Here is a 22,808-nt window from a genome sequence, read left to right as displayed (position 1 = left end):
CATGGTATATATATCATCACATATGTATCATATATATATGTATCATCACATCTTCTTTATCCATTTGTCCATCTCTGGACACTTAGGCTGATTCCACATTTTTGCTATTGTGAATTGTGCTGCAATAAACATGGAAGTGCAGACATCTCTTTAATATACTGATTTTATTTCCTTCAGATAAATACCCAGTAGTTGGATTGCTGGGATCATATGGATAGTTCTATTTTTAGTTATTTGAGAAAACCTCATACTGTCTTCCATAATGGCTATACTAATTTACATTCCAGTCATGTGTAAGAGTAGTAAAAGACATTTTGAGTATTGTTTGTATATGTTTAAATGAGAAGTAAAGTCATTTAGGTTTATAAGATGGTCTGATATGCAAGTATAAAAAATATTCAGCCCAGCCACTTTGATACCTAATGAGATAATGATTTTGTTGCTCTTTCATTCTCTGTGTGTTTTTTTCAACTTTTTCTCCCACAACATCCATCCATGCAAACTTTGCTCTAGTCTCATCCATTGGCTGATCTGGATTGCTTACTTCTATACCTTGATCTTCCCAATTTCTAGTGCCTGAAATGTTCCTTCCCCTCTTCATTCTCTAATATCCAAATTATCCTTTTCCAAAGCCTGATTCATAGCTACTTTATGAAGCAGTTTAGAAATAATGACCTTTTCTCCTACATTTTCTCATAATTTTTAGGTTAAAATTTGCAATTTGCTACAAATTCCCACTCTCTAGATCATGGACGATATTATTTTCATGGTGGAAGTCATGCCAGCTGACCTTAATATGATCCTAAATTTCTTCTCCATAGAGCACTCCTGGAAGTCCCTATCAATCAATCAAAGTTTGCTCATAAAATGAAACTTATTGGCTGCTTTGCATGAACACTGGGTATTACATTCTCATTCTTTTCATTTATAACTCTAACAGCTTGTATGTTATGAGTATATAAAGTTTTGTCCCTAGAAAATGTTCAATAAATGGGCCAGGCGCGGTGGTTCACAGCTGTAATCCCAGCACTTTGGGAGGCCAAGGCAGGTGGATCATGACATCAGGAGTCCAAGACCAGCCTGGTCAAGATGGTGAAACCCCATCTCTACTAAAAATATATATATATATATTTTTAATATATATATATATTTTTATATATATATATATTTTTATATATATATATATAAAATTAGCCAGGCATGGTGGGGGCGCTCGTAATCCCAGTTACTCGGGAGGCTGTGGCAGAGAATTGCTTGAACCTGTGAGGCAGAGGCTGCAGTGAGCCGAGATCATGCCAATGCACTCCAGCCTGGGTGACAGAGCAAGACTCTGAGAAAGAAAGAAAGAAAGAAAGAAAGAAAGAAAGAAAGAAAGAAAGAAAGAAAGAAAGAAAGAGAGAGAGAGAAAGAAAGAAAGAAAGAAAGAAAAGAAAGAAAGAAAGAAAGAAAGAAAGAAAGAAAGAGAAAGAAAGAGAAGAAGAAGAGAAGGAAGGGAAGGAAGGAAGGAAGGAAGGAAGGAAGGAAGGAGAAGGAAGGAAGGAAGGAAGGAAGGAAGGAAGGAAGGAAGGAAGGAAGGAAGGAAGGAAGGAAGGAAGGAAGGAAGGAAGGAAGGAAGGAAGGAAGGAAGGAAAATGTTCAATATGGAATGGAGGGCAAAATCTAATGGTAAACTAAATGATGGTAGTAACTGGTACAAAAGCTAATTATGTGTTAAGGATATACACTTCTGTGATGAACATTTAAAATGTGAGAACTCCAAGTTTCCTTTCCCCAAACAATATGTTTTCACAAAATGGGAAATAAAATCTAATGTACATAAAAGCTTTCCCTGAGGAAATGGTTGGAAACCATTTAAAGCAAAATACTGACATTTAACTATTCTTGATCCTAAAAAATAAAATATTTTAGCAGACTCATTTATTTGGAAAAAACAATCTGTGGTAGGTGATGTATTTGAGGAGAGGGGGAAAAAAAATCCATCCTCACAACCAGATCTGGTTGGGGAATGATTTCTGGAATTGTGAACAATTGTGTATATTTTTAGCTACGGTTTCAGATGGCCTTATAGTGTTGGGAATTATAGCATTTTATAGCCCAGAAGTGATTACATAAAATCATGTTAAAGTGATTATAATAAGAACTACGTAGGCAGTAATGTTTGCTGCTCTGCAGAACACTTTGCCCAGGAGACTCTTTAAAGCTGAATGGAACAAAAATGTTGGTAGTCATATGAGACCTGTTCCTCCAATAAAAGTCCACACTCACTAGCAACCACAACCTGGCAACATTTTCGTTGAATCTCACATCTCATCTACTACTGAACATCAAAACAGCCAGTTACATCCTTGTAAAACAGGACAGATTAACAATTTAGCAGCATAAGTGTCTCTTCCTTTATCCCCCTATCATTTTTTTTTAATTTTATTATGTTTGTTCGTTTGTTTGTTTGTTTTTGAGATGAAGTCTCGCTCTGTCGCTCAGGCTGGAGTGCAGTGGTGTGATCTCAGGTCACTGCAAGCTCTGCCTCTCAGGTTCCAGCCATTCTCCTGCCTCAGCCTCCTGAGTAGCAGGGACTACAGGCATCCATCACCCTGCCCAGCTAATTTTTTGCATTTTTAGTAGAGACAGGGTTTCACCACATTAGCCAGGATGGTCTCAATCTCCTGACCTCGTGATCCGCCCGCCTCGGCCTCCCAAAGCGCTTTGCAGAAGAATCTCAACTAATAAAGGCAGAAGAAATGATAACACAGCCCCCAACAAAATAATAAATCTAGTCATTGAAACATCAATGTGTACTAATACCATAGGTGAAATGTTCATGGGGAACTTCAATAATGGATAGATCAGGTTGATAATACCTGAACATATTGATTGATCTCAGCATTATTAAAAGTATGTCAAGCAAACTGTATGTGATAAACTGGTACATGTTTTATCTATTGCTGCATAATAAACTACTCCAAAACTGAGTGGTTTGAAACAACAGTAAACATTTATCATCACCCACAAATTCTCTGTGTTAGGAATTCTGGAGCAGTTTAGCTGGTGGTTCTAGCTCAAGGAATCTCATGAGGTTGCAGGTTAGGTGTCAGCTAAGGTAACTGTCATCTGAGGACTTTGACTAGGGCTGGAGGATCCATTTCCAAGATGGCTCACCCATATGGCTGTCAGCATGGGGCCTCAGTTCTTCACCACATGGTCTTCTCCATAAGGCTGCTTGAGTTTGCAGCTGTCCTGATTGCCTTCCCCTAGATTGAGTGATCCAACAGGGAGAGAGGAAGAAGTCACATGCCATTTATGACTTGGCCTCCTGAGTCCCATGTCATTATTTCTGCTATGTCCTATTGATTCACAAGTCATTCTTCCTAGTCATTGTGGTAAGGGACTACACAAGGACATGAATATGAGAAAGTGAAGATTACCGGGGCCATCTTGGAGGCTGGCTACCACAAATAGGAAGTAATCCTATGAAGTATTCTTGCCCCATCCTCTGTAAAACAATTCTGGGATCTAATCCAACCTGTAGGTCTAACTACCCATTAGTTATAGCAAATGGGAGGCAAGACGAATGGGTAGAGGAACAAATTAAACAACACCACAGGGAAGCAATCAGTCTCTTCCACGATGTGGGACTATTTAAAGAGCAAGATCTTAGCCGGGCGCGGTGGCTCACGCCTGTAATCACAGCACTTTGGGAGGCGGAGGCGGGTGGATCACGAGGTCAGGAAATCGAGACCATCCTGGCTACCACGGTGAAACTCTGTCTCTACTAAAAATACAAAAAATTAGCCGGGCGTGGTGGCGGGCGCTTGTAGTCCCAGCTACTCGGGGGGCTGAGGCAGGAGAATGGCGTGAACCTGGGAGGTGGAGCTTGCAGTGAGCCGAGATCGTGCCACTGCACTCCAGCCTGGGCGACACAGCAAGACTCCGTCTCAAAATAAATAAATAAATAAATAAATAAATAAATAAATAAATAGCAAGATCTGATTTCCTCAGCCAATAAATGATATGGGGGTAGGGGAAGGTGGGAACAGTTACAGAGTGAAAGAGATTTAAGAGATGTAACAACCAAATGATAACGATTCAAACAAACCAATTGGAAAATACTTCTTCTGTACAGCTGTGAAAATGTCAAGGACTGGATATTAGATTATGTCAAGGAATTGTTAGGCATGTTCAGGAGGATAATGGCATTGTGGGTGGCTGTGTTTAATATCCTTATTTCTTATATGCTGAAGCATTTACAGTTGGAATGCTGTGATGAATGAGATTTCTTTTAAAATAATTCAGCAAAAATAACAAATGGAGGAATAGATGAAACGAGACTGACAAAAATTTAAAAATTGTCGTCGCTGACTGACAGGGTAAAGGGAGTTCATTTTATCAGTTTTTCTAGTTCTGAATATGTTTTTAAAATCTCCACAATTTTAAGCCACAGAAAGTTTGGGATTAGTCACAGCAGTTAGCATTACGCAGAAGTACCTAGAGGCACTGCAAGGTGGTTAGCTGTGTTTCGGGATGAGGCGGGTCTGCAGCCGTGGTTCTAAACTTTCATGAACTTAGAGTTTGTGGCAGGAGAGAAGATGAACTGCGATGCAAGGGAATGGTGGGGGAGGTAGGGCGGTCAAGTGGGAGTAAATTGCAAAAGTCTGCACAAATTGGTGATAATGGTCTCTTCTGGGGAAGTGGCAGCAAAACTAGAAAGGAAGGAAAATCCTAAACTGGTGAGTGGCCACAGCCTACAATAATCTGCAGTTGCTTCCTGTCAGATCCCCCTACTTCCTGTGTAACTTCCCTTCCTGGAGCAACGCTTTATTTTTGCCTTTTAGTAAATCTGTTACTGTTCCAACTCCAATTTCCTTAACTTTATAAAAGTTTTTTGTTCTGTTTAGAGTTTAAAGTTTGCTTGTGAGGGTGCTGAAGAGGCCAGGGCAGGGAAAGAGGATACAAGTTGTTTTTGCTCTTCCTTTTAATCTATCTTTGCAGTAGGAATATTTCGACAGTCTTTTAAAGCATATGATACATGTTGGGAAAGTTGGAGAAAGTCACTGTATAAATATGAAGTGATAATTATGAGGATAGAGCAGGGATTACAAAAGAAGACAAAGACTTTGATTTTTATAACTCAAAGTTGTAACTTTTTAATCCTCACATTTTAAAAGTACTTGTATTTGAGTTGAACAAAAGGACTCAGAGCCAATTTTAGAAGGTTGTTTAAAATGTTTACATCTTCTCAGGCTTTCCTGGATGGAAACATTAGCAATTAAAAAAAACCTCCAAATTATTCATGGAGAAGAATAAAGTATTGTCTAAGGGATTGGAAAGCCTCAGAAGAAACCATAAAGTATCTCGGCTTGCAAAGGCCTCATTGAAAGCCTCAGGCGCCCGCCACCGAATTTTTAGTAGAGACGGGGTTTCACTGTGGTCTCGATCTCCTGACCTTGAAATTGTGGGATTTTGATCAAATTCTTGCTACTAAAAGATTGTATTTTATCCCAAAATAGAATGGAGTTTCCTAGCTATTCATGGCTCAGAAAAAACAAATCATCTTGTTCGTTGGCCTCAGATATAATTTGTCATTAAATATGGGAGTGAAGGAAGAGGAAAAGTTATCAAGTTTCAGTGTTTGTAACTGAAATAAAGTTAATTACATGACTGTTCAGAACATATAAAAATACCTTGTTGTATATATAATGCTTTTGTTTGGGGAATTTGTTTTAATTTCTTTCTATACCTTCTACAACAAGGATATCACAATGATTTCAAATAAAGAAGTTAAAAATCTGAACCCCTATGAAAATCAAAGCACAAGTTGTAAAATTCAAAATGATGTCAAACTGATCACTTGGGGCTATATAGAACCATAAAACCTGATTTAATTATACCAGGGTGCTCAATAAAGAACAGTTTTTTTTTTTTAATAACCTGTATTTTCTTACCAAAGGCCCCTGTTTCCTTACCCCACAGTGAGCCAGATTATGTGTGGCCATGAAGGATCTGTGCTCTCTCTGGGCTGAAGGGTGGAGGCACCCAGTAAAACAAGTATTACTGCTGCTTTCTAACTTCTTGCCACTTTTAGTGTGGCCCCTGCACCAGCAGCTACCATGCTACCTGGTAGGTGTTTTCTTTAAGAAATGCAGGTTCGGCCGGCAGGGTGGCTCACTCCTATAATCCCAGCACTTTGGGAGGCCGAGGCAGGCGGATCATGAGGTCAGGAGTTCAAGACCAGCCTGGCCAACATGATGGAACCCCATGTCTACTAAAAATACAAAAATGCCAGGTGTGGTGGCACGTGCCTGTAATCCCAGCTACTCAGGAGGCTGAGGCAGGAGAATTGCTTGAATCTGGGAGGTGGAGGTTGCAGTGAGCTGAGATCATGTCACTGCACTCCAGCCTGGGTGAGAGTGAGACTCTGTCTCAAAGAAAAAAAGAAATGCAGACTCTCAGGGCCTACTCAAAACCTACTGAATCAGAAACTATACTTTAACAAGATCTCCAGGTGATTCATATGCACACTATATTGTGAAGAAGTATTGTTCTAGAACACACAAGAATATTTCAGATTCCAATGCTCACCTTTCACTTCAAATCTCACCTATTTGATGTTTCCATCTGGTTCTCTGAGATGTTTCTTCTTTGGCCATGCTCTCCAGCTCCGAGGTAGGTGCTACCACTACACCTGGCCTAGGCTTTCAGGATAATGAATCCTGGCTCAGATCCTAGAACCTAAGGTTGTGAGCCCCTTGAGGGCAGGGAACAAGTTAAAAGAATGTCTACATCAATTTCAGGACCTGCCACATAGCAGAGACGCAAGTATTTTTTGAAGAATTAGTAAATGATAGATAAGAACATGGCCTTTGATATCAAATTGAGGTAAGTAGAAAACCTGACTCTTCCACTTACTAGCTGCATAATCTTAAATAAATTACTTAATTTATCTAAACTTCACTAAAATGGGAATCATAATCCTATCTCAATGAATTCTACTGAGGATTAAAGAAAACTGAATGTACCTAGCATTATGTACGTATTTCATTCTAAGGGGTCTGGGTTTTTTCATGTATTAATAAAATAGTACTATGTTTTTCCATTTTTAACTGTTGTCTCCTTCCTGTCTTGGTTTATGTAGGCTGCCATAACAAAATACCGTAGACTGCCAAAATTTTTACCTTGGATTTTCCAGCCTCCAGAACTGGGAGAAAATTAATTTGCTTAAGTTTCGCAGTCTATGGTATTTTGTTATGAGAGAGCCTTAGCTAGAAACTGAACCTGCCAAAATTTTTACCTTGGACTTTCCAGCCTCCAGAATTGGGAGAAAATTAATTTGCTTAAGTCATGCAGAGTTCAGGTTCTAGCTAGGGCTCTCTCCCTGGCTTGCAGTCAACCTTCTTGCCTTCTCCTCACATGGCAGAGAGAGAGAGAGAGAGCTCTTTTCCTCCCCTTATAAAGACACCAAACCATGAGGATTAGGGCTCCACCTTCATGAACTTACCTACTCATAATTACCTCCTAAAGGCTGTATATCCAAATACAGTCACATTGGGGTTTCAACATTTGAATTTTGAGAAGACACAATTCAGTCCATTGTATCTCCAATACGTAGCATTGCAGTGTTAACAGTTGTAACAAAAAATTTCTATGTTAGACAGATTTACATTCCTTATAGCAATGCTATTATTTCTTTGGCCCTATAATGTCCTGATATTCCCTTTATTTCAGTTTTTCTGTTTTCTTGGCATTCTTTATCCATCTTAATATAGAGTCTATTTGGGTCTCTCCTCTAATAATTATTACCTTTTTTTTCTAGAAAATTGTTTATTCTTCTAGAAAACTGTTTTTTTTCTAGAAAACTGTTTTTATGCTTCTTAAAATCCTTAAACCTTTGATAAGTCAATAAATTGCCAGAAATGCAAGCGACACTCATAAGCATTTTCTTACAGTGCATCAAGATAAAAATAAGTTAAATATATGATTAGAAAAATTCTTTCTTTCTTTCTTTTTTGTTTTTTTTGTTTGTTTGTTTGTTTATTTTCTTGAGACAGAGTTTTGCTCTTGTCTCTTGTTGCCCAGACTGGAGTGCAATGGCATGGTCTCGGCTCACTGCAACCTCTGCCTCCTGGGTTCAAGCGATTCTCCTGCCTCAGCCTCCCAAGTAGCTGGAATTAGAGGCATGCACCACCACATCCGGCTAATTTTTGTATTTTTAGTAGCGACGGGTTTTACCATGTTGGCCAGTCTGGTCTAGAACTCCTGACCTCAGGTGATCCACCCACCTCGGCCTCCTAAAGTGCTGGAATTACAGGCGTGAGCCACTGCGCCTGGCAATTTACCTTCAAAAGGATTATGCAATCTAGCATCCTCTCCTTTACTTTCTGAATTCATTTCTGACTTTCCTTCTGCTTCCTTATTCCAATGCAAAACTACATAGTTCTTTAAAAAGAGCCATTACCGGTTGGGCACAGTGGCTCACTGCACTCCAACCTGGGCGACAGAGTGAGACTCTATCTCGGGGAAAAAACAAAACAAAACAAAACAAAAAGAGCTATTACCCACTGGGCACCGTGGCTCATGCCTGTAATCCCAACACTGTGAGAGGCTGAAGCAGGTGGATCACTTAAGGTCAGGAGACCAACCTGGCCAACATGGTGAAACCCCGTCTCTACTAAAAATACAAAAATTAGCTGGGCATGGTGGTGGGTGCCTGTAATCCCAGCTACTTGGGAGGCTGAGGCAGGAAAATTGTTTGAATTCAGGAGGCAGAGGTTGCTTTGAGCTGAGATCAAGCCACTGCACCCTGGCTTGGGGGAGAGAGCGGAGACTTTGTCTCAAAAAAAAAAAAACAAAGCCATTCCCTATTTTCAATCTGCGACTAACAACAATTATGAAGAATATGAACAGCCTTTCCCCCTAGTCCTTAGATGTTAGTGTATTTTTTGACTGCTATGATCATTTGAAAGCCATGCCTAGCTGAACTCTTAAATATTTCTAAGAACCTTATAGAGATAGACAAAGCATTTAACTCAGAGAAGCACTTAATTAAAGGTGTTTATTATTCAATAAATATCTAGCTCATGCATTTTGTTTGGTAAGAATAGAAAGATGAGAGAAACACAGATTCTTCCCTCTGGGTGTTGGTTGGCTAGTGGGAAAGACATACATATGAACAAAAATAAAATATCACTCATTCCTCATGAATGCATCTGTAAGATACAAATGACTGGCGGTATTTCAAATATACTTGGACTGGGGATATAAATTCACATTGGTGGGGGGAGAACTCCTCAGTAGTATTGTCTAGGTTTGCTACCTTCAATTCCTCTTCTCCCACTTTGTCTTGAATACATGCCAGGTAAGCTTTAATCCTCACAACTCTACTGAAACAGCTCTTGTCAGGGTCACCAGGTCCCTAGGTATTCTCAGAGTGCACGTGGTTTAAATTTCATTGTGACATCTCACAAGTGTGTTTCTCCACCCTGAATCTTTCCTCATCTGAACTCTAGAACATTCATTGGAGTGTAAAATAAATGTTTCAAAATTATATATAAAACTGAATCCTCAATTTTCTTTCACAAATCTTCCTCCATGGCCATTCCTCCATCCTACTATTCACCTCGTTGCTCAGGCCAAAAATCAAGAATCATCTTTCATTCTTCTCTTTACCTTACATTCTTCAAAATGTTCATCAGCAAATTCTGTCGACTCTACTTTGGAATAATATTCCAAACCCAACACCTATCACCACCAATGCTCCCACTGCTCCAAACCATCACTATCTTTGCCTGAATCCTGCAATAGCCTCTCAACTGTTCCCTCAGCTTCCATTCTTTCCCCTTTGCAGTTGATTCTCCACACAGCTGCCATAGGCATTCTGCTAAAATGTCAGCCAAATTGTTCACTCCTCTGCTCCAAAATCCTCTAATAGCGCCCCATCTTACTCACAGTAAAAGTCAATGCACTCAGTGGCCAAAGATCCATGCAGTCTAGAGTTGCTATCCCCACCCCCTGACCTCATCACCAGCTTCTCTCCCCACCCTGATTGTGATCTCACCTCACTGGATTCCTTGCTATTCTTCAACCACACCAGGCATGCTCCCACTTTAGGGCCTCTGCCTTTGCTGTTCTCTGCCAGATCTCTATCTGCATAGCTTGCTCCTTTAGATATGCATAGCTCACCTCCTTTAGATCTTTGTTCAGATATCACCTTTTCAGACAGGACTTCTGTTTTAGACATGTTTCAATCAAAGAAGCAGAATTAGTTGAAGAGAGAAGTAGAGAGAGAAAATGAATTCGTTACACGGATTTGACTTAACCAATTGTAGGAGCTTATTAACCAGACTCTGTCAGGCTGTTTTCTTTGCATTTGATGCTGGAGTTTGAAGTCCATAGATTAGAGAGTAGGAAGGAGAGATGGACATAAACTTGAGGAGAGCCTGGTCAGTGGGCTGGAATCCAACAGGGCACACTGGACCCCGTAACAGTTCTCATTGCCTCCAACCTGTTGATGGGGCTATCCTACATAAGAAGCCAGCCCACTTCATCACAGAACTAAACACACACCTGGCCCAGGAGTCAGAGAATCTGAAGGAGAATGCCGGGGAAGGTGAGCAGTTGCAGGCCCTGCTACTGTGCTATATTAATGAAGTGAGCCAGTAGAAGGGCCACAGCATTACCTGTCCTGACTTTTTAAACATGAAAAACAAAATGGTGGCTGTTTCACGTCTTCCCTCCAAATATTGCACAAAAAAACACACAAGAAAGACATAATTCAGCCTAGTCAAGTTACACATTACAAAACCACCACTCCTTTTATGATTGCTCAGTCTAAAATTGCAGCCCTGCCTCCAGCACTCAGTATCCTTCTCCTCTGCATTATTTCTTCTCCATGCCACTAACATTGCATATATTTTACTTGTTTGTTTTATTTAGCATCAGTCTTGCCCCACTTAAATGTGAGCTTCATGAGGATAGGGATTTTTTTTTTCATGTTTAATCACTGCTTGGTGTCTGGTTCCCAGAAAACTGTCTAACACACAGTACATATCTGCAAATATTTGTTGACCAGAAGAATAAAGGAATTATGTAAGCATTTAGATGAAAATTTTAATAGCTCTATAATTATGATTATTTGTCAATAAAACATTTACATACAGATTTTTTAAATGAAGCAAGTGAGTATTACAGATATAGGAAATAAATTCACAACCTATACAATAATAAGGGAGCTAAAGAACTAGTGGCCTATCACTTATTTTCACTCCCTGTTCGTTGGGAACAGGGAACAAGTTTATAGACAATAGCAGAAGAGCAAAAAGGTTTTGTAAGATCTGTCATGTAATATATGGAATAGTGAAGATAAGACTTTGTTAAATAAAAAGGGCTGCTTATCACCAGACTTCTCTCATTAAATAATTAGGCACTTAGTAAATTTACTTGGCTGCTGCTTTTCTTTCTTTTCGTCTTTTTTTTTTTTTTTTTTTTTTTTTTTTTGACACAGGGTCTGGTTCTGTCACTCAGGTTGGAGTAGATTGGTGCAATATCAGCTCACTGCAACCTCCATGTCCCAGGCTGAAGCCATCCTCCCACCCCAGCCTTCTGAGCAGCTGAGACCTTTGTAACAGCCAGCTTAAGGTGTAGCTGTGACCCTTGTAACAGCCAGCTTAAGGTGACCTGTCAGGGCAGTTAATCTGTCATCTCTGTGGAAGTGATCAGTTTTACTGTAATTACTGCAATGAGTCTTGAGTCTAACGAATCAAGAATCAGCCTGGAAGGCAAGAGTCTTCCACTAAGTCATGTGGGAGATTCGGGTAGGGTCAAAGGGTAAAACCCTGAAAGACCTCTGAAATATCCATTGGTCGGTTTGTATGCTGACCAGAAGGTGCCAACACAGTCCTCCTCATGGGAGACCTAGGTGAGAGGCATGGGAACGGTGCACTGAACTCTCAGAGCAATAAAACTGTTCCTACAGCAACAGGCCTTGTGGTGAAATACTACAGGGTGTGAATTCCTAGACTGGGCTTCACAGTATGGCATAGGTCACTGGCAAACTCCTCCCTCAAAGAGGGCTTTGACCAGGGTCTCACAGGTTTATTTTATTTTTATTTTATTTTTTTTTTGAGATGGAGTCTTGCTCTGTTGCACAGGCTGGAGTGCAGTGACATAATCTCAGCTCACTGTAAACTCTGCCTCCCGGGGTCAAGTGATTTTCCTGCCTCAGCCTCCTGAGTAGCTGGGATTACAGGACCGTGCCACCATGCCCAGCTAATTTTTGTATTTTTAGTAGAGACAGGGTTTTACCATGTTGGTCAGGTTGGTCTCAAACTCCTGACCTCGTGATCTCAAACTCTACCTCGGCCTCCCAAAGTCCTGGGATTACAGGCATGAGCCACTGCACCCAGCTGACAGGTTTATCTGATTACTTATTATATTACTCTTGCAACCTTATAACTTTACATGTATGATTTATGTGTTCTCTTTAAATGTTGGTCAGTGATAGATTTAAAGGAAGATCAATAAAGGAAGGAGAATGATGCCTGAGAACTTTGGAACTTAATTTTTTAAATGTCAAGCTAAGGAAATCAGACAGGGCACCTAGGAAATATATCTTAAAGACCAATTTGCATTCTACACGCCTGTTATCAAATGGATACCTCCTTTACCTAGCTATATTGCTTTTACTCGACAGCCTAATAACCTGGAAAGTAGTAAAACTAAATGTGTACCTTATTGATAAGCCATCAAAAGTATTATAATATTTCACCTTTCTCATAAAATATGTGCAAAAAAATATATTAGAATATTAACATATAAGCTTACCGCTCTAGTGGGATGAGCTATGAATCCAACACAAGACGATTCCTTTGGTCTTTTCTAAGTAGCATTCTACCATAGAACTGCAGAAAAAAAAAACATATATATATATGGCAGTTTTCATAAACAAGGATTTATCCTTGAGCCTTTCACACATGTCTTTAGTTCTCTTTCTAGGATTTTAAAGTAGCATAATTTATTTATAATCCCTTAAAGATCTTAAAGAAAGAAAGAAACAATATAACAGCATCAACATTCTTTAAACAAAGCTCATTTTTTCATTCCTGGAAATGTGATAAAAATTAAAATTGCTATGAAATAATCATGTTTTTCTCCCAGAAGTGGGGCAATATTTTATTTAGCTTTGAGTTCTGAAAGTTAAGGCTAGTGCCTGGCATATCACAAGTGTTTTATAAATGTTTTTAACCTGTGTTGTGCCATGAGGCCCAGTCCAGGAATTCACACCTTGTAGTATTTTACCACAAGGCATATTGCTGGAGGAACTGTTTTATTGCTCTGAAAGTTCAGTGTTCAGCCATTCCCATGCCTCCCACCTATGTTTCCCAAGTAGAGGACTGTGTTGGCAACTTTTGGTCAGCATACCAACTGACCAACATGGTGTATGACTATATAGCATATACGCGAAATAAGTAGCTATATGCCTTTGTTGTTATTTAAAGGCATACTCTAACAATTATCAAATGACTGTAAATGTACTACACACATGGCTTACACCAAAATATCTGAGATAATGTCAGTAGCACATTGTATTGATTAGAATGCTTTCAGCTGCGAGGAACAGAAAGGTTTGTCTTACTTTGTTAAAACAATAAGAAGAAACATTTTCACGTGGTAAGAAGTCATGAGGTAGGGTGGGTTCAGGGCTGGTAAATTCAGCAGCCAAATGATATTTCCAACGATGCTGATTCTTTTCATGTTTCTGCTCTGCCTCTTCAGTATATCAGTCTCATCCTCAGACTAACTCCCCAACCCCTGCCAATGGATAATTCCAGGAATTAATAGAACATTCAGAGACAGAAGGGAAAGTCCGAGTTTCCCTTTAAGATCACGGAAAACTTTCCCAGAATCCACCATGCACACATCCATCAAACTTCTCCACAAGTCTCATTGGCCAGAAGAGTGTCACATGCTTTTCCTGAACCAATTATTGTGAATGGTGATGATACTGCTATTGGTGGTTCAGAGCAATCAGGATTACCACATTCCCACACCTGCCAAGATGCAGAATATGTGGCCAGGTGGAAGAGAAGGACACTTGAACAAAATGAGGATTTTACAAAGATGGAGGAAGGAGAATGGCCATTGGGCAGGCATTCAATGCATCTACTACAGGAGTAAAAATACAGCTTTCCTAAATCTTTAATTATAATGAATATATTAGTCACAATTAAATTTTTAGCAATATTCTTTTTTGGCAGAATTTTATCTTTTTATTATATAGGGAGAGTTGGGGTCAACATCTAGGCATGGATGGAGGTGAGACTGTGGAGATCAGCTCATTCTTTATAATATTAGCAGCAGGAGAAAATGAGAAGGCAAATAGGGGGTCAAAAAACGGAGGCAGAAGGGCCTGTGGCACTTAGAGGAGACTCTTCTGCCATCTGCAAGTGTGAGTGGGCTTTTGCTGGACAAAAGACGTGATCTGGGATGAACTGTTTGCCCAACCTTGGGAGTCTGCCGATTATTGGCTGTACATGTAACCTGGAAGTTTCTGGTTCTGTGAATTGAGCAAAAAATCTACCCACAACATTTGGAAGTACAAATGGGAAGTACAAGTGGTGTCTCCTCAGAGAATAATGGTAGGAGCAGAGATCTCAGAGCAACCCTGCTCTGAACTGACTTCCAGCGGGCTGGGGTTGGTAAAATGGAATGTTGTCAAAAAGTTGGTCTCGGCCGGGCGCGGTGGCTCAAGCCTGTAATCCCAGCACTTTGGGAGGCCAAGGCGGGTGGATCACGAGGTCAGGAGATCGAGACTATCCTGGCTAACATGGTGAAACCCCGTCTCTACTAAAAAAAAAAAAAAAAAATACAAAAAACTAGCCGGGCGTGGTGGCAGGCGCCTGTAGTCTCAGCTACTTGGGAGGCTGAGGCGGGAGAATGGCGTGAACCCGGGAGGCGGAGCTTGCAGTGAGCCGAGATCACGCCACTGCACTCCAGCCTGGGAGACACAGCGAGACTCCGTCTCAAAAAAAAAAAAAAAAAAAAAAAAAAAAAAAGTTGGTCTCAAGAGTCTTGATCTCAATGGTGGCATATAAGGATATTATATTGTATGATGTTATCTCTTATTATGTTATACTGTGTTGTGTGGTAGGATTTTATATACTATATATCTACGTTTGCACCTACACCCACATATGCACCCACACACACCTGTATGTGTAAGAAAAAGGCAAGGAAAGAGGGAATTGGGAATGTGTTATGTGTCACTTGAGCAGTTTTGGCCAAAGGCAAGAGCTTCAGGGAACTCCTCTCCTGGTTCAGCTGTTCCAGCACAAGGAGTGCCTCTGCAGCGCTCTGCAATCCTTCAGGAACCCATTGTGCTTTCTCTCTCCAGTTCTTCTTTCTCGGGGTCTAAAGGGGCTTCCTTGGTGTGACTGTGGGATCCCTGCCCTCCACACAGTCCTCCTCCCTCTGAGCAGTGTGGCCCATTTAGGTCTCCTGTAAGTTTCCTGTGAAGTCCCGGGCAAGTTACTTTTCTCCTCAGTATACTTTGTCCTGCCAGCCAAGTCATGTCCCGTTGAGGTCATGGGAGATGCAGTCTTTTACACAGACATTTGCAAATGAGGGCTCAAACTTGAATCCACAAGTAGGTGCTGGTGGCAGAAACTTGCAGGTGTCTGTTTCCATCTTCTGGCACTCCCCACCCCAGCATCCGTTCTACACCTTTCTGGCTTGCAGAAACTCTCTGGTCTCCTTTGAGTTTCTGTCTTCCCTGGGGTTCAATGGGAGGCACGACATGTGTGGACCCTGGAGCTAGGGGTGGCTGGGAGCCTCAGATCACCCTGGATGTTGCATAAAGGGTCAGGGTTCAATGGCACTGGCAGGAACCTCCAAAATGTGTGTCTCAAATCCATCAACTTCTCTCCACATCCTGGGGAACGATCCATCCTTTCTTCCTGGACTATTGCTGGTATCTGTTAACTAATCTTCTTGCTATTGCTCCACAATCTGCTCTTCATATTATAGCCATAGTGACAGCTCCACATGGCTGGGGAGGCCTCACAATCATGGCGGAAGGCAGGGAGGAGCAAGTCACATCTTATGTGGATGGCAGCAGGCAAAGAGAGGTTAGCAATATTATTATTTTCTTCTTTTTTTTTTTCTTTTGAGACAAAGTCTCGCTCTGTTACTCAGGCTGGAGTGCCGTGGCACGATCTCGGCTCACTGCAACCTCTGCCTCTCGAGTTCAAGTGATTTTACTGCCTCAGCCTCCCAAGTAGCTGGGATTACAGGCCCGTTACACCACACCTGACTAATTTTGGTATTTTTAGTAGAGACGGGGTTTCACCATATTGGTCAGGCTGGTCTAGAACTCCTGACCTCTGATGATCCACCCACCTTGGCCTCCCAAAGTGCTAGGATTACAGGCATGAGCCACTGTGCCCAGCCAGCAATATTCTTAATTGCCCTATTATAATGTAGGAAGACATTTCTGAAACAATTAAGATGTTGTTTTCTAAAAAAAAGTTTTAAAAATGCTTATTCACTCTTTTCTCTTTTTGTATTGTTAGCAGAAGTCTTCAAAATTATCTCACTCATTTTAGTTCATAGTATTATGTACTCACAATATTTTGTTTGTTTTCTTCACTGAAAAGCGTTTTTTAATCCACACTTTTCTATGTACTTAGAATACAATTGTGAACAAAATAGACCAAAATTCCTGCCCTTGTGGGGTTTACGTGGTGTTACCAGTAAGATATGCCTCATATGAAAGGCATTTTAATAATGGGTAATAATTTTAAAGTATAAAACATCAATTTTTGGTAGCCTGAAAGAACAACCCAGTTTTTTGAAAGTTATCCTGAAAAAAGAAAAAAATAGGTAAACATGGATGCAAAGGATGCAAAAGTATTCATTAAGTAGCTGCTCACCACAATAGTCTATAACAGGGAAAAATTGAATACAGTCTAAATGTTCAAAATCAGAGACCTAGCTAGGAGAGAAAATTGTGTGTCTGTATAGATAATCATTAAAAATAATTATGCTAGGCCAGGCACAGTGGCTCATACCTGTAATCCCAAGTTTGGGAAGCAAAGGTGGTAAGATCCCTTGAGCCCAGGAGTTCAAGACCAGCCTGGGCAACATAGTGAGACCTTGTCTCTACAAAAAAAAATTTAAACATTAGCCGGGCGTGATGGCACAGACCTATAATCCCAGCTACTCGGGTGGATCGCTTGAGCCTAGGACGTCAAGGCTGCAGTGAGCAGTGATTGTGCCTCTGCACTCCAGCCTGGACAACAGAGCAAGAACCTGTTCTCCATCCCCCAAAAAGTTATGCTGTTTAGTTATTATTTAGAATATTGAATAGTCATTAAACATAATTGTGTGAAATAATATTTATTTGTAAAACTGTTCATGATGTGATAATACTAAATTTAAAAGTAGTATGGAAATAAAGCAGCATGGAAACTCTCTAATAACTTCTTTTTTTTTTTAATTGAGATGAAGTCTCGCTCTGTCGCCCAGGCTGGAGTGCAGTGGCGTGATCTCAGCTCACTGAAGCTTCCACCTCCAGGGTTCAAGCGATTCTCCTGCCTCAGCCTCTGGAGTAGCTGGGATTATAGGCACACGCCACCACGGCCTGCTAATTTTTGTATTTTTAGTAGAGACGGGGGTTTAGCCTTGTTGGCGAGGGTAGTCTCGAACTCCTGACCTCAAGTGATCCACCCCCCTCAGCCTCCCAAAGTGCTGGGATTACGGGCAGGCGTGGGCCACCATGCCCAGCCTCTAATAACTTTTTGTTACATATGAATAACACCAAACTGTTTTGTTGTTTGTTTTTCAGACAGGGTCTCACTCTGTCACCCAGTTAGAATGCAGTGGCATGATCACAACTCACTGCTTCCTCAACCTCCTGAACTCAAGAAATTTTCCCACCTTACCCAGAGTAGGGACTACAGGAACACACCACCATGCCCAGATATAATAATTTTACTTTTTGTAAAAACTGGGTCTCACTATGTTGCCCAAGCTGGTCTCCAACTCCTGGGCTCAAGCAATCCTCCCACTTTGGCCTTCCAAATGTTGGGATTACGAGCATAAGGCACTGCACACTAAACTATTAACAGTAATTTTTCCTAGATGTTATGATTTGGAGTGAGGTTTTTATCCCCTTTGTTTTCCAGATTTTTTTTTTTTTTTCTTTCTGAAATGGAGTTTAGCTCTTGTTGCCCAGGCTGGAGTGCAATGACACGATCTGGGCTCACCGCAACCTCCACCTCCCGGGTTCAAGGGATTCTCCTGCCTTAGCCTCCCGAGTAGCTGGGATTACAGGCATGTGCCACCACACTTGCCTAATATTTTTGTATTTTTAGTAGAGATGGGGTTTCTCCATGTTAGTCAGGCTGGCCTCAAACTCTCAACATGAGATGATCTGCCCACCTTGACTTCCCAAAGTGCTGGGATTACAGGTGTGAGCCACCATGCCTGGCATGTTTTCCAGATTTTTATTTTCAAACATGTATTGACATGATAAATTAAAAGGGAGCAAATTAAAGTCATCAATGATGACTTGAAAGTCTCATTATAATAGCATCAACCATTTATTAAGCGCTTACCATGTACCAGTCAATGTGCTGAGCACTTAACATTTGTTAGCTCACTTAATCCTTTCAACATCCTTATAGGGTAGGCAAGCCATGTTCTCCATTTTCTCCTCAGGCTGTAAATGATAAATGTAACCATTTATTATGTTAAATATCTTGCCAAGATACAGACTAGGAAGTGGTTCCCCCTGAATTCAGTCCAAAGTAGCCTGACTCAGAGACTGTTTCTGTTTGTTTGTTTGTTTGTTTGTTTGTTTTAAGATGGAGTCTCGCTCTGTCGCCCAGGCTGGAGTGCAGTGGCGCAATCTCAACTCACTGCAAGCTCCGCCTCCCAGGTTCACGCCATTCTCCTGCCTCAGCCTCCCAAGTAGCTGGGACTACAGGCACCTGCCACCACGCCCAGCTATTTTTGTTGTATTTTGAGTAGAGACAGAGTTTCACTGTGTTAGCCAGTATGGTCTCAATCTCCTGACCTTGCGATCCGTCTGCCTTGGCCTCCCAAAGTGCTGGGATTACAAGTGTGAGCCACCGCGGCCAGCCAGAGTCTGGTTTTTTAACCATTGATGCTTTTCTGCCTACAAATACAGAATGTTAAAAGCAGGTTGGATATGGCAGAAAATCAATGAATTAGATCACAAAACTTAGGGAAAAATATAAAGAGATAAGCAGAACTGTATCAAGAAAGCAAAATGACTAGAAGCTTCTCCAAGGTAAAATAAAATGATCTTTTTTAAAAAACCTAAAAGCTGCTTCAGAAACATTTATTGAATTAATAAATATGTAAAACACTACTGTTTTAAATTATTGGCTAAAAATTATTTAAAGAATAACTTTCAACTTTTCAGTTCATTAATCAGTTGTGGAAATATCCTGTCCATTGCTTCTTTTATTTCCCCATTCCTTTCTGTTGCTGAGGTTAACTCTTTAATAACCAGAGAGACAACAAATGTGTACTACCTGCTAATTGACTACTATTCTACTAAGAATGATTTTATGGTGAAAAGGTTAAGACTATTCTAATAGAAAACAATGTTTTTTTAAGGTTTGTGGGGTTTTTTTGTTGTTGTTGTTTTTGTTTGTTTGTTTGTTTGTAGTTTTCACCCAGTGCAAGAAATCATCAAAAGACAAATGGGATATACACTAATAAACAAAACAAACACGATCTCTCCACTAACACAATTTATAGTCACCTAGTTGGAAAGAAAGACCATAGCTCATGGTTAGAGAGAGCTGTTAGAGAATTGTATGAGACACCTCCTGTGTACCACTTCTTAGCCTCTTTGCCTTGCCTCTTAATCCTGTCACAGCTTTGGTGACCAGTAGCAAGTTCTACCACCTTCATGCTCAGCCTATCAGCAATAGCACCTCACCTCAGCCTGTTTTAAGTACCTCTTACTCCCTATCCTGGTGTCTCTCTTACACCATCGCAGAGGACATTCACAGAACTCACTTAGCACTCACACGAATACAACCGAATACAACCATGCAACCGAATACAATACAACCGCACATGTGTGAGTCTTCTGCTCCCCAGGGGAGCTGCCCTCTAGAGACTGCATCACCCACCCCCTCTTGCCCTCTGGCTAATTGTGTTCACCCAATGAGAGGCATTGGCAGGAGATCAGTGGACCAAAAAACAAAACAAAAAAACAAAACAAAGGATCATTTCTTCTTTCATTCCTGTCCTGTTTCAGCAGAAAGTTCCCGTGGAGACTCTGTCCCTTTATAACTATAGCTCCTGTGGGCGATCCCTCTTGCTTGCCTGAGCACCTAGCAGGCCATTTCCTCCCCTGGTCCCTTCAGGCAGGGCAGTGATAACATTCCATTGTTGCTAGTCCCTGGAATGCCTCAACAATCCTTGCTGGTTCCCTTAGCTCTACGTACATCACTGTAAATAGCCCTTTTACTAAATTATCTTCAAAATCTCAATTTAGCATTCCTTCTGTTAAAATTACAGATAGTCTTTTAACAGCTAATCACCTACCTCCTTTGTAAGAAAAGTACAGGCAAAAAGAATACAAGTAATAAATTAGCATAGTTTAATTAATGAACTCTATGCTGGAAAGCAGAAAGAAATAATCAGGCTGAAGAAAGTATATCATAAGAAAAAGATATTGGGTCTGGGCACTGTGGCTCATGCTTGTAATCCCAGCACTTTGGGAGGCCAAGGTGGGTGGATCACCTGTGGTCAGGAGTTCGAGGCCACCCTGGCCAACATGGTGAAACCCTGTCTCTACCAAAAATTACAAAAATTAGCTGGGGTGGTGGTGGGAGCCTATAATCCCAGCTACTCGGGAGGCTGAGGCAGGAGAAATGCTTGAACCTGGGAGGCTGAGGATGCAGTGAGCCAAGATTGTGCCACTGCACTCCAGTCTAGGTGACAGAGCTTGACTCCATTTCAAAAAAAAAAAAAGAAAGAAAGAAAGAAAAAGGAAAAGATATTGGTTGGGCCAGGCATGGTAGTGCATGCCTGTAATCCCAGCACTTTGGGAGGTCAAGGGGGTAGGATTTCTCTAGCTCAGGAGTTCAAGACCAAGCTGGACAACATGGTGAAACTCTGTCTCCATAAAAAGTACAAAAATTACTCAAGCATGGTTGCATGTACTTGTAGTCCCAGCTACTTGGGTGGCTGAGGTGGGAGGATTGCTTGACCTTGGGAGGTCAAGGCTTCAGTGAGCGGAAATTGTGCCACTGTACTTCAGCCTAGGGGAGAGAGTGAGACTCTGTCAAGGAAGAAAAGAAAAGAAAGAGAGGAAGGGAGGAAGGAAGAACAGAAGGAAAAGAAAGAAAGAGAGAGAGAGAGAAAGAAAGAAAAAGAAAGAAAGAAAGAAAGAAAGAAAGAAAGAAAGAAAGAAAGAAAGAAAGAAAGAAAGAAAGGAAGGAAGGAAGGAAGGAAGGAAGGAAGGAAGGAAGGAAGGAAGGAGGAAAGAAAGAGAAAAGAAAAGAAAGAGAGAGAAAGGAAGGAAGGAGAGAAAGAGGGAAGAAGGGAAGGAAGGAAGGAGGGAAGGAAAGAAGGAAGGAAGGAAGGAAAAAGAAAGAAAAAAGAAAGAAAGAAAAAGAAAAGAAAGAAAAAGGAAAAAGAAAGAGAAAGAAAGAAAAAGAAAGAAAGAAGAAAAGAAAGAAATTGAGCTAATAAATACAAGACAAAAGTTTGATAGGGAAATGAGATAAAGATCATTCTTATTTCTTTTTTTTTTTTTTTTTTTTTTTTTTTTTTTTTTGAGACGGAGTCTCGCTGTGTCACCCAGGCTGGAGTGCAGTGGCCCGATCTCGGCTCACTGCAAGCTCCGCCTCCCGGGTTTACGCCATTCTCCTGCCTCAGCCTCCGAGTAGCTGGGACTACAGGCGCCCGCCACCACGCCCGGCTAGTTTTTTGTATTTTTAGTAGAGACGGGGTTTCACCATGTTAGCCAGGATGGTCTCGATCTCCTGACTTCGTGATCCACCCGCCTCGGCCTCCCAAAGTACTGGGATTACAGGCTTGAGCCACCGCGCCCGGCCAGATCATTCTTATTTCTAAAGCTGAAGATACAATTACAAGGCTAGTCAAAAGAAATCTAAATACAAGAAATGGATTTGTATTTATTGTTTTTGACATTTAACCTAATTAACTGTTATTGTATCCACATAAACAGTTTCTAAACATGTTCCTGGGAAAAGATACAGTGAACTAGCAATATTATTCATTCTAACAATATGTGTGTCAGCAATTCACATGTTTGAAATGGTCATAAACAATGACTTCAAGTCTAAATACTATTAGCGTAGGTCACTTGATTTACGAAACACTATGATAAATAAATGAGCTTTTAGTAAACACTAATGATAGGCCAGGCCCTGTGCTGATGTGTTCATGTATATCATCTCCATTTATTTTCTTTAAAACTGCTGGAATGTGCAGTTGTCAACTTATTGGACGCTCTCTTTCTCAGAATCCCCTTCTCTGTATTGTTCCAAATTAGGGTTGGGCAAAGAACTTGTTTAAGATTTGGAAGGCAGAGCAAGCAACAACAGTGACTCTTGGGAGACTGTCAGACACAATAAGAAACAGATGCAGAGGTGCCCAGCAGATCCCAACTTGTCCTCTCTGTCCCGCATGCCTCGTCCTGCTCATCTGCCCAACTGTTGGCACTGCTGACCAGCTGTGGCCCCAGGCTCACCATGCGATGCTTGCCTGTGGACTAACACAGCTTATATCTTGGATGAGAAAATATT

The 22,808-nt window shown here is 40.9% G+C and overlaps 1 protein-coding gene and 1 long non-coding RNA gene across 2 annotated transcripts in view; one reads left to right on the top strand and one right to left on the bottom strand.

The window, feature by feature from the left end:
- SNX2 (sorting nexin 2) overlaps positions 1 to 22,808 on the top strand; it is a 488,692-nt gene that overhangs the window by 389,452 nt on the left and 76,432 nt on the right. The gene's annotated exons all lie outside the window — the stretch shown is intronic.
- On the bottom strand, positions 3,022 to 9,973 carry LOC126957540 (uncharacterized). Its single transcript, XR_007726812.1, has 3 exons — positions 9,940 to 9,973; positions 6,596 to 6,742; positions 3,022 to 3,248 (listed from the first exon to the last, which is right to left on the bottom strand). It is a non-coding gene; the product is annotated as an uncharacterized LOC126957540 (long non-coding RNA).

This window comes from Macaca thibetana, chromosome 6, assembly GCF_024542745.1.
Source record: "Macaca thibetana thibetana isolate TM-01 chromosome 6, ASM2454274v1, whole genome shotgun sequence".
Lineage (NCBI taxonomy): Eukaryota > Metazoa > Chordata > Mammalia > Primates > Cercopithecidae > Macaca > Macaca thibetana.
Note: the sequence above shows the minus strand (reverse complement) of the source record. Positions and strands in the feature narration are given on the sequence as shown.